Below are 12501 nucleotides of genomic sequence, written 5' to 3'. Positions count from 1 at the left end.
TCTGCTTATCAGATTAGTTAATGTTCACCATGTAGCAGTCTTGTGCCCATTTTCCCACCTTTCTTGACCGCAAAGAAAGGGGTCCAGGCTGCTGGATTCTAGTGGTCCTTTACTAGTGTGCCCAACATTGCCTTTGTGCTCAGGATGAGTCCTAGAGCTGGGCTGGGTTCCTGAGTATTTCATAACAACCCAGTTGCCCCATCAAGATGCATTCCCATAAACAACAGTTCTTATGCAAATTCGTTTCAGAGAGGGTGTAGGTAACCTTTTGAGTCAGGATTGAGATGGAGTTTTTTGATTCTGTAAGTACTTTAAGACTTGGCTGAGTGCAAAGAGCTCATATGTTTGAGCAGACCAGTTATTAGGCAATTTTTCTAACTCTGCTTCTACAAGAGTTTCCCTATCAATTACTGAATACCCATTGTGGTTTTTTTCCTCCATCACCTGGGAGGAACCATCTGTTGTCCTGTTCTGAAGGGAGTTCCTCCTAGGTCTGGTCGGACCTTCGTATGGTAATTAAGATTTAAATCCCCTTTTAGGAAATCTTCTGGGTTAAGGGAACTTTCAGTCGTTAATGTTAAATCACCTTTTTCTAACAGAATAGTCCTATACTTTAAGATTTTTGAGTTAGTAAGCTACCTTTTCGCTTTTTTTTTTTTTTTGACTTAGGATAGTTCTGAACTGGTGAGGTGTGTTTGTTCACAATGAGATTTTCTCTAAAAGTTATTTTTCTACTTTCTTCTGTTAGCAAAACAGTTGCTGCTACAGATTGAATGCATTTGGGCCATCCGCAGGTTACTGGGTTAAAGATTTTTGATAGGAAGGCTACCAGTTGTCAGTGGTCTCAGTGTTTTCAGGCTACGCCCTTGTTTACACTGACAACAAGGTAGTATTGAGTGTTATAGGGTCACGGAGAAGACCTTCAATGATCAATTATAGGTTTTTAATTTACCCTGGCTTTTAAAGAAATAGGGCACACTGTTTTTTCTTTACTACTTCTGTCTTTCTCTTTCTCTCTCTGCCTCTCTTACCCACCACCCCCACCTCTCTGTCTCTCTCTGTCTCTCTCCTTTCTGTTTCTCTAGGTGGATTTTGGAAACACAGTGGAGGGACGTTCACTCGTTGCCCCCATTTGCCACTATAGGAATATGTGCCTCCCTTTAATTTACTCAATTCATTTTCATCTTGATATATTATGTTGTTGTAGACCCAGTTCCAGTTGTTAAAGTACTGGGTTATCGGTTCTAAGGCCCTGGCAAGGATGGTGGGGAACGGGTCCCACATAACTGCCCATGTTGAGAGCTGTATGCCTAAATTGGGAGGGACACCAGGGATGAGACTCCCTGGATTCATAGCCTAGGTGCCCAAGGACACCACTTAGAGCTTCCTTAGATCCCTTTAGAGCTACAACTTGCTCTAATACTTGGGAGAGGAGGTGAAAGTCTGAAGCATTAGTACCTAGGAGGCAGGGATCAGAGGAAGTAGATTCAAAAGTAAGAAGAATTTTGGGGCTACACTTTCAAGAAAGTCATGGTTGGGACCCAGCAGGTATGGGTCAGAAGGAAAGGTAGGGGTGCATGCATGGGCGACTATTGAGTAGAGACTTCTGGCTGCACCATAATCTTGACCGTCCAATGCTGGGTGTTTGGGATGACAGCTTTCTGCCTCTCATCAACCCTTGGCTTCCCCAGGAAAATTGTGAAAGTGGAAGCTGGTTCTAGGCAGACCAATGCTCCCAACCTACAAGGGTTGGGGGTTGTTAGAAAGCCTTTTCCCAGGAAGCCTCACACCTGAGTCTTAAGTCCAGTGGCCATGCTAATCGTTTTTAACTGGCTGACAGGTGCCTAGTATTTTCCTCCAATTCTAAGGAAGGATAGGACAGAATAGCAAGCAAATTATTACTCACTGCTTTGAAGAATCTCCGTACGGGCCACCAAATATTACGGGTGGGTGTTTGTTCTTAGAGCTCCCAAGATGGTGGTGGGCCACTCCCAAGATGGTGGCGAGCCACTCCCAAGATGGCAGGCAGCAAACCTTTTGTTCTCTGACCTGGGGTTCTTGGCCTCATGGATTCCAAGGAATGGAACCTTGGGCCATGTGGTGAGTGTTATAGCTCTATTAGAAGCTGTGGGTCATGGAAGAGAACCGTGGAACCCAGCGACTAGTGTTCAGCTCGATTAGGATGAACCTGGCCACTTAGCTGCACAGGAACAATGGCGAGCGTTTAGCCCAATCGGGAGTGGCAATGGGTGCCTCACTGGATCAGGGGTGCAGCAGACACCCTGCTGGATCTGGAGGGGTGGAAGTCAGCAGTGGGTCTGCGATGGCAGCATACAGCAGTGGTGGACAGCAAGTGAAAGCTCAGCTCGAGCCATAACAAATACGGACCAGAAGAGTGTGCAGTTGCAAGATTTAATAGAGTGAAAACAGAGCTCCCATACAATGGGGGGGACCCAAAGGGGATTGTCCCACCAAAAATGAAGATTTATTATCTCACACAACCAAAAGTCTAGAGGATGTTGATAAATTCTCCTTTTCGATGATGCCAGGGCGCTAGATCTCTTCTCTGCCATTTTCTTGTCTTTCCCATCATGGTTGCAAGACAGCTGCTGCAACTCCAGCCTGTTACGTTTTTACATGACAGCATCCAAGGATGCAGGAAGGAAAGAGTCTTCTTTTCACCCTTCCCTATTCCTTCCCCCGCTTTTTTTTTTTTTAATAAAGAGGGAAATGGCTCCCAAAAATCCTCCAGCAGACTTCCATTTATGTCTCATTCACCAGAACTGAGTCACATGTTCATTGACACTACCAACGAGAATAGAATTAGACTAATCATGGATCATCTCCTGGAGCACTGGGAGAGTCCCATCTTCCCTGAGCTCGTTATTGCCTGTTTCTTGAACAGAATTGGGGTTCTCTTTCTAAGGGAGAAATGAGGAATGGCTGATGAACAGGCAATCAGTGTAGGGAGCCTCCTTTTGGGGACATTCTCACCTATTTATAATGTAACTTAAAAGACTTCCAGCTTTGAGCAGAGCTTAGAGCAGAAGAAGTCTCTTCAGCTGGCCTAAATTGTCACGAGAACAACTCTGTTGCCTTCCTTTTATGTAATAAATGGTTTTCTTTTTCTTTCTTTCTTTCTTTCTTTCTTTCTTTCTTTCTTTCTTTCTTTCATAAATGGTTTTCTCTCTCTTTCTTTCTTTCTTTCTTTCTTTCTTTCTCTTTCTTTCTTTCTTTCTTTCTTTCTTTCTTTCTTTCTTTCTTTCTTTCTTTCTTTCTTTCTTTCTTTCTTTCTTTCCTCCCTTCCCTTCCCTTCCTTCCCTTTCTTTTCTTTTTCTTTCTTTTTTTTTTTTTTTGCGACAAAGTTTTGCTCTTGTTGCCCAAGCTGGAGTGCAATGGCACTATCTCAGCTCAGCTCACCACAACCTCCGCCTCCCGGGTTCAAGTGATTCTCCTGCCTCAGCCTCCCAGGTAGCTGAGATTATAGGCATGTGCCACCATGCCTGGCTAATTTTGTATTTTTAGTAGAGACGGGGTTTCTCCATGTTGGTTAGGCTGGTCTCGAACTCCTGACCTCAGGTGATCTGCCTGCCTTGGTCTCCCAAATTGCTGGGGTTACAGGTGTGAGCCACCGTGCCCAACAGGAATGAATGGTTTTTAAGTGTCTGTGGCAGGTTTTGAATGTAACCAGTGGGAAGATCCAATAATAGAAGCATGATGGAGAACCTCGAGTTTTAGAGCAAAGTAATGCTTGTTTCAGTCCTGTTGTGATTAAATGCCTGGCTATGAGACACACTAGGTGATTGTGCTACCTCAGTTTCTCACTGCGAACTGGGTATTACCTGATCCACAGAATTATAAGGGTGGACATGCCCAGGAGAATACTATTATCAAGTGGAAGTGATGTATCTGTGCTATCTGAGTGGGCTCTCTCTCTCTCTCTCTCTGTGTGTGTGTGTGTGTGTGTGTGTGTGTATGTGTATATGCGTATATATACGTGTATATATATACATATATATACACGTATATATACACACATATATACACGTATGTGTGTGTGTGTATATATATACATATATATATGTATATATACACACACACACACACATATATAAACTGGATCCCAGCAGATCCCAAAGGTGCTGGGCAGTTAACTCACACTCTTCATTCACTTCCTCTCCTTGGGGGAATTTCCTATAAGCAGTTCAAAGAGCAGGAAGAGAATTACAGCTTGGTTTAGAAATGCTCTGCACAATGTCCTGGTAGTTGGTAGTGGCAGACTTGGAAAAAGCTTGCTGGGGTATAGAGCTTCAAGCATTATATTTCTGTGAGCCCTCTTGGACAGGAATGAAATCACCTGAAGTAAAGGTCTACATTGACTTATGGGTAGTAATTCATGATTTGGTCAGATGATCAGGGACTTTGAAGGAATATGATTGTAAGATTGGTAACAAGGAAATCTGGAGTAGCGGTGTGATGAACCTTTCATAATGGTCACTGAGTGAGGAAAATTATGTTCCATGTGCTTCTCACCAAAAGGTCTGATTTTGAAGGACATTGTCAATAATTAGGTCAACATGACCACCTTGGGGATGTTGTTCAGCAGGGCATCCAACTGCTTGCTCAGTGGGCTTGTAAATGTAGTGGCCATGGTTATAAGCGTGGGCCCAACATCATAGATATTTTCTTGTCAAGGCTGTTCTAGCTCGGCCACTGCTGAATACCAGATTGAGAAGTAGCACCACCAACCCTGGGTCCCCAGTATAGTATAATAACTCAAGGGGACTAGACAGTTTCTGTGGGACAGGTTGGTTACATTTGATCTCTTTCATCTTGGAGGAGGCAGAAATTTGTTCTCACTGGGACCAACACTTACTCTGGATATAGAATTGTTTTCTGGCTCTGTCATGCTTCTACTTCTACCATCATCCATGAATTTATTAATATAAATTAAACATAGACTCAGACTCTGAGATTTAAAAAATTAAGGCATAAGCTTTAAATTATTCCATTATGCATGTAGGGGGAAAGGAAAATGCTAATGATTTTCTTTTAACTTAGCAGAAAAATTAAAATACTGCTTAGAAATGCAGAGATGTATTCCTACAATATTCTTCCCAGGTCAAAACCTTGTCAGTAAGACAATCAGAATTACAGATTCTTTTTGGAAGTTATTTTCACAGGACAAAGCGACACTTTCTAACACTTTGGAGTCTTAGAAGATATTTTGGTTCAAATAACATTTACAGAGAATGGATTTCTTTTTAGCAAGGAACAGAAGGTGTTCTGGTAACAGTTATGAATATTCATACAGCTCCATATTGCTGAGGAGAACAAATGGATATTTCTTGGAGCATTCTTAATTTATTACCTTATCAAATCAGATTTTTTGAAATAGTTTATGATGCAGAATTGTATTTCTCTTTTCATAGCTGCAAGGAGAAGGGACATCTTTTTTCTCAGACTTCTTTGGTTAATTATAAAGACTTTCATTTTTAAGGCCAGCTTCTGAAATTTTATTAGCTATATTATAAGCAGGCCTATAGAAGATAATTTTATTGGCAGAAATGGGGAAAGTGATAAAAAGTTATTTAATACCAAAACATAGGATGATATTGTTTTTCTTCTATATTGTTAAGTACTTTGTTTACCTATAGTTTCTTTCAAAAAGAACTTGAAACTTCAGAGAAGATAAATGGTCTATCCTTGGGTTTTTTATTTTTATTTTTTTTTTGAGATGGAGTCTCGCCCTGTCACCCATGCTGGAGTGCAGTGGCGCGATCTCAGTTCACTGCAAGCTCCGCCTCCCAGGTTCACGCCATTCTCCAGCCTCAGCCTACCGAGCAGCTGGGACTACAGGCGCCCACCACCACGCCCAGCTAATTTTTTGTATTTTTAGTAGAGATGGGGTTTCACCGCGTTAGCCAGGATGGTCTCGATCTCCTGACCTCGTGATCTGCCCACCTCCGCCTCCCAAAGTGCTGGGATTACAGGCGTGAGCCACCGCGCCTGGCCTATCCTTGGGTTTAAAGTTATAGAATAATAGTGCCTAAGAGATATGAAAGAAAAAAATTAAAAAATAAAGTTATATAATAAAAGCAGCCTGGTTTAATAGCATTTCAGAGTGGATATATTTAGGAATTTTATAAAGCTCAATATTTGTCAACAATAGGAGATGGCTGGCAAGAGACTACATAGAGACTGCATTTACTGACATATTTTTCCAAATAAGGATGTTATTCAGACTGTATATAGAATATTGAGTTTAAGTTATACTTAGAGACATTTAATTAGGAATAAAGAGGACTTGGTGGTAGTGGGAAGAGTAGGGGAGAGGCATGCCAATTGTCTTCAACTCTCCGAGGGACTGGGCTTACTCTGTGATACTCCAGAGAGCAGAACTAGGAAAGCAGAGCTTAGCTTTAGCCATAAGGAAGAAATTGGCCTGTGTATGTGTTAAGCCCGACGTTGGCTGACCTGCCAGACATATTTTAAAAAGTGATTTCTTTATTGCATTTGGAGTTGGAAACCATCCATGTTTCTTCACTCAACTTTTTACTTTGAAAAATTTCAAGATTTCAAAATTTGAAAAATAGGACAATAAACATCTCTATGTCCTTCACCTAGGTGTACCAATATTTTTTGCCACACTTACTTTCTCTCTCTGTCTGTCACACATACACACACACACACACACATTTTTTGATGAACCATTTGAAAGGAAGTTGCAAAACTCATGAAATTCACCCCTATCTTCTTTAGCAATATCCCCTAAGAACAAAGACACTTTCCTACTGTTCCCATTCATCCTTAAGATAATGTTCAGCTTGCAGGTGCTATGATTCTCATAAACCAGTAAGAAAAACAGTGCCTGCTTTCCCTGTAATACAGGATTCATTCAATAAAGTTCTTGCCTGCTTCACAAGGTGCATTACTGGAGGCCTGCTCTCTGCAAGCCTCTCAAAGAATATGAAAATAGTCCTGCCCTCAAGAGGCTTATCAGATGAAATAATACGTATGAAAATACTTAAAATATCAACTATGATATAAGTGAAAGATGCTATTATTATGTCTTTGCAAATCCTTTTTCTCAAAGAAATAGGCTTTAGCAGATGGAAAAACGTAAAAGAAACTGAAACAAAGCAAAACAAAACAAAACAAAACAAAAAAAACACAAAACACCAGAGGGCACTATAGTAGCATTTGTAGTAGCATTTGAAAAGCAATGTTTGAAGGCATTGTAAATATATCTTAAAACTGCATTATTTTTTCTTCTCAGAGTAATACACTGTGATTGTATTGCCTTCTAAATTCAACTATTGTGCACCCTATTAACTGGTGTTCTTAAATATTTGTAATAATTTCAGACCAAAAAATAAGTTTTTTTTACATAGACCCATGTATCTTATTATACGGAACAATATATTTTTTTCCTGAAAATTTAATAATCTTTAACATACTGAAGGTCCAAGGCTTATATGCCTTGGAGAGATTTCCAATGTTTGGTCCAGAGCATTGGGGGAGGGGGAGCGGTAATTCTGATGAAGTGTTTAGAACAAGGGAAGGTAGATCATCCATCAAACCTTTAAATTACCACTTTTTGTTTTTTCCTTTGGAGGGGTCAAGTTCCATTCTGTTTTATTTCACTGGCTTGACTCCTTTGAAATATTTTAATTTGTGTTGCCCCTACTCTTTCAAAAAGCATATTCTTTAGGTGAAGAATGAGTATGAGAATACTCAGGAAAAGTGGACAACGGTCAGTAGTTTACAAACTTTTAAAAATGCCTTTGAAGCATAGTTCTTAACTGGAGGTTTTCTACATATTGCCAATGGCATCATTGATGTATAATTTTTGTTTTCTCTGGAGTATCATGTAGAGATTCAGCATTCATTCCTCATTTTGAAAGAGATATATTTGAGCAACTTAGGCATTTGGTGTGCATTTTGAAAAATTATACTATAGGCCAGGTGCAGTGGCTCATGCCTGTACTCCCAGCATTTTGGGAGGCCAAGGTGGGCAGATCACCTGAGGCCAGGAGTTCGAGACCAGCCTTGGCAACACAGCAGAAACCCATCTTTACTAAAAATACCAAAATTAGCTGGGGGTGGTGGCACATGGCCTGTAATTCCAGCTACTTGGGAGCCTGAGGCAGAAGAATCACTTGAACCTGGGAGGTGGAGATTGCAGTGAGCAGAGATTGTGCCACTACCCTCCAGCCTGGGTGACAGAGACTCTGTCTTAAACAATAACAACAACAACAACAACAAACAAAAAACAAAAATTATACTATACATTACTAGGAATTTCAAGTGGGTGCATGGAGGAGAAAAAAAGCCTCTGTTGCTGAAGGAATGATGGAGGTGAACTCCATACATCTCACTCTGGGGTTTCTCAGTTTTATTTTTGCTGCTGAGGCAGAGTCTTGCTCTGTCGCCCAGGTTGGAGTGCAGTGGAGTGGTGCAATCACAGCTCACTGCAGCCTCGATCTCCTGGGCTCAGGTGATCCTCTTTCCACCTCAGCCTCCCAAGTGGCTAGGACTACAAGCACACACTGACATGCCCAGTTTTTTTTTTATTTTTACTTTTATTTTTAGTAGAGACAAAGTCTTTCTATGTTCCCCAGGCTGGTCTCAAACATCTGAGCTTATGCTGTTGTCCTGCCTCAGCCTCCCAAAGTGCTGGGATTACAGATGTAAGCCACCTTGCTTAGTCTCACTGATTTTATTAATAATTCTAACAGCTCTGCCAAGGATAATCAGAATTTTTTTTAATCGCAAAACTAGATATGAAAATTAGAAGACTGACAGAGACAGGGACATTTACTGCAGCAGTGATTGCTCGGGGCAGGGGAGGAGAGAGAGACTGAGACTACTGAATCACAATTTAGCATAAAAATTAATGATCAGAGACAGGGAAGTACTGGATAGAAGAGGGTGGTTCCCCAGCAAAGGCCCCACCCTCAAGCCTGGAGACCCTCGGCCCTAAGTGTGAATGGGCATTTCTGTTTTTGTGCCCTGAAAGTTGCCTTTTGACCTGCTATGCCCCCCATCCAGTACCCATATGAACTCTGAACCTCAGGCTCCAGAAGCAGATGAGCAGATGAGGAGATGAGGAAACAAGCAGATGAATGGCAGAATGATATGGCAGAGAAAGAGAGAAGAGGAGGAACATCTAAACGCCAAGAGGAGTTAGGCTGGGGGTGGTGGGAGAGGAGTTTGGCCTCTGGGTGGCCAAACTCCAGGGGAAGATAATCTTCCCACTCCATCCCCACTTCCAGCTCCCCATCCATCCTGCTGAGAGCCACCTTCACCACTCAATAAAACCCTGCATTCATCATTCAAGTCTGTGTGCAACCTAATTCTTCCTGGATGCTGGGCAAGAGCTTGGGATACAGAAAGCTGTCACACTGGCCCTCTGCCCTTGCAAAAAGGCAGAGGGTCCATTGAGCTGGTTAACAGTTATGCTGTCTGTGGACAGCAAGGCTAAAAGAACCTTGTAACACTGGGGCTACAGGCACTCACCCCTGGACACTACTGTGGGGCTGGAGCCCCAAGCACTCACCCTGACTCCTGCACCTGCCAGCCTGCATGCTCGCCTTCTTGTCAGGGGTTTGAGCAACAGTGACTGAACAGGCGAGTCACACCCCTGTTGCACACCCTGCGAGGGGGATCAGGGAACTCTCCCATTTCAATAATGACTATTCTGAGTTGTTAAGATTAGATTTGGGATTATCTATTTAGGAAAATAAGGAAATACAGAAAATGTTTTGGAAAAATTCCATTCAAAATGGTGAATATAAACTATTCAGACACGAGGATAGACTTTTGTTATCAAGCAACATATATTTATCAAGCATCTCTGATAGAGGGATGGATTCAAAGATTGTTCTGCCTTCAGGGAGTTTACAAACATGTACTTGAAAAACTAGCAATGGAAAGAGCGTGTGATAGGATTTTGATTAAAAACACCGAGCATCAAAGGAGATCAGCGAGTGAGAACAGCTTTGTGGCTGCAAAGATCTGAAAAAGAGGTGGGTCTGAAATGGAATTTAGAAAGGATTCACTGAAGCAAAGGAAAGGAGGAAAGGGATGAGGAGAGAGAAAAGAACTGATACAGGGAATTGCATGAGAAAGGCCAACAACCTGTGGGGTGCATTTTAGTCCCACAATGCCAACAAAGAAAGCATTTACAGATAGTGTCTGGCTTCCATTTCTAATGAGAGAGAATCTTAAATAAGCAAGAATATAAGTTTCTACTTTGAGGTATTAATTACTATCCTTTCAGCCAAAACTTTCAAAGATGTTTATCTTCTCTCAGAATTCAATAAGTGGTAAATCATTTTAAAGAAAACTGATAGGTTTCAGAAATTACTCCAAGGTGAAAGCTAGTCTTTATTACTCTGATCTAAATTATTATGTATCTTACCTGTTTTTTTTCCTTCAACTTTTATTTTAAGTTCTGGTCCAAGGTGAAAGCTAGTCTTTATTACTCTGATCTAAATTATTATCTATCTGATCCTTTTTTTTTCCCTTCAACTTTTAAGTTCTGGGGTACGTGTGCAGGATGTGCAGGTTTGTTACATAGGTAAACGTGTGCCATGATGGTTTGCTGCACAGATCAACCCATCACTTAGGTATTAAGACCAGCATCCATTAGCTATTCTTCCTGATGCTCTCCCTCCTGCCCCCCCGGACAGGCCCCAGTGTGTGTTGTTCCCCATGATGTGTCCACGTATTCTCATAGTTCAGCTCCCACTTATAAGTGAATACATGTGATGATTGTTTTTCTGTTCCTGCGTTATTTGCTGAGGTTAATGCCTTCCAGCTCCATCCATGTCCCTGCAAAGGACATGATCTCATTCCTTTTGATGGCTGCACAGTATCCCTTGGTGTATATGTGCCACATTTTCTTTATCCAGTCTATCACTGATGGGCATTTAGGTTCTATCTTGTCCTTTTAAACTGTTCATTGTAACATCTTGAGTATAATAATTTGAAACCTTCCATTTTGCTATTTTTATATAAATCTTTTTATCTGTTAAATCTTATAACTATAAATATTTACTTACTACATTATTTTATATGTACCTCAATTTTTGTAACTTTTAATTGACTATTGAAAATAGCATTAATTAGTGCCAGTTACAGATCAATAGCATTAATTAGTGCCAATTACAGAACATTAAACTCAACATTATGTGTTGTAAAAATTATGAAAGATCACTGATCATTAGAGAAATGCAAACCCAAACCACAATGAGATACCATCTTATGCCAATCAGAGTGGTGATTATTAAAAAGTCAAGGAACAACAGATGCTGGTGAGGTTGCAGAGAAAAAGGAATGCTTTTACACTGTTGGTGGGAATGTAAATTAGTTCAACCACTGTGGAAGACAGGGTGGTGATTCCTCAAAGATCTAGAGGCAAAAATACCATTTGACCCAGCAATCCCATTACCAAGTATATCTCCAAAGGAATATAAATTATTCTATTATAAAGATACATGCACATGTATATTCATTGCAGCACCATTCACAATAGCAAAGACATGGAATCAAATGAAATGCCCATCAATGATAGATTGGATAAAGAAAATGTGGTACATATATGCTATGGAATACTATGCAGCCATGAAAAGGAATGAGATTATGTCCTTTGCAGGGACATGGATGGAGCTGTAAGCCCTTATCCTCAGCAAACTAATGCAGGAACAGAAAAACAAATACCATGTGTTCTCATTTATAAACGGGAGCTGAACAATGAGAATACATGGACACATGATGGGAAACAACACACTGGGGCCTGTTGAGGGGGGTGGGGGGAGGCAGAGCATCAGGAAGAATAGCTAATGGATGCAGGGCCTCATACCTAAATGATGGGTTGATCTCTGCAGGAAACCACCATGGCACACATTTACCTATGTAACAAACCTGCACATCCTGCACAGGTTGTACATCTGTGTACACAGATTGTACATCTTACCTATGTAACAAACCTGCACATCCTGCACATCTGTACCCCAGACCTTAAAAGCTGAAGAAAAAAAATTATCAAAGATGAAAGGGCAGTTATTTTATAGAGATAGAAACTTGAGAGAGTAGATATGCTTTTATTCTTTTTAAAATATTCACTTAAATAGATTCTGATATCTCCTTCCATGTGGTTGCAGTTAATGATAGAGTGGGGCTAAGAGAAAAGAAATTAACAGATGTTAAAAAGAAAATTATTTAGCAACTTATTTTTAAAAAGTAGCTTATGGCTTATTGGAACACAAATTATATAATAATGTTTTATGTATATATATGTGTATATATTAATATCTATATACACACATGATCACAATTACTATATATTTCATATAGTGTGTATATATATAGTGTATATATGTACACATATATGTGAAATATAGTGATTTTTTCCAGTAAAAGTCTTTTTATTTTGGGAAATCTTTTCTTTATTTTTATTTTAAAATTTTTTTATTTTAATTTTTGTGGGTATTA

This window comes from Hylobates moloch, unplaced genomic scaffold (assembly GCF_009828535.3).
Source record: "Hylobates moloch isolate HMO894 unplaced genomic scaffold, HMol_V3 SCAFFOLD_2, whole genome shotgun sequence".
In the NCBI taxonomy this organism is placed as follows: Eukaryota; Metazoa; Chordata; class Mammalia; order Primates; family Hylobatidae; genus Hylobates; species Hylobates moloch.
Note: the sequence above shows the minus strand (reverse complement) of the source record.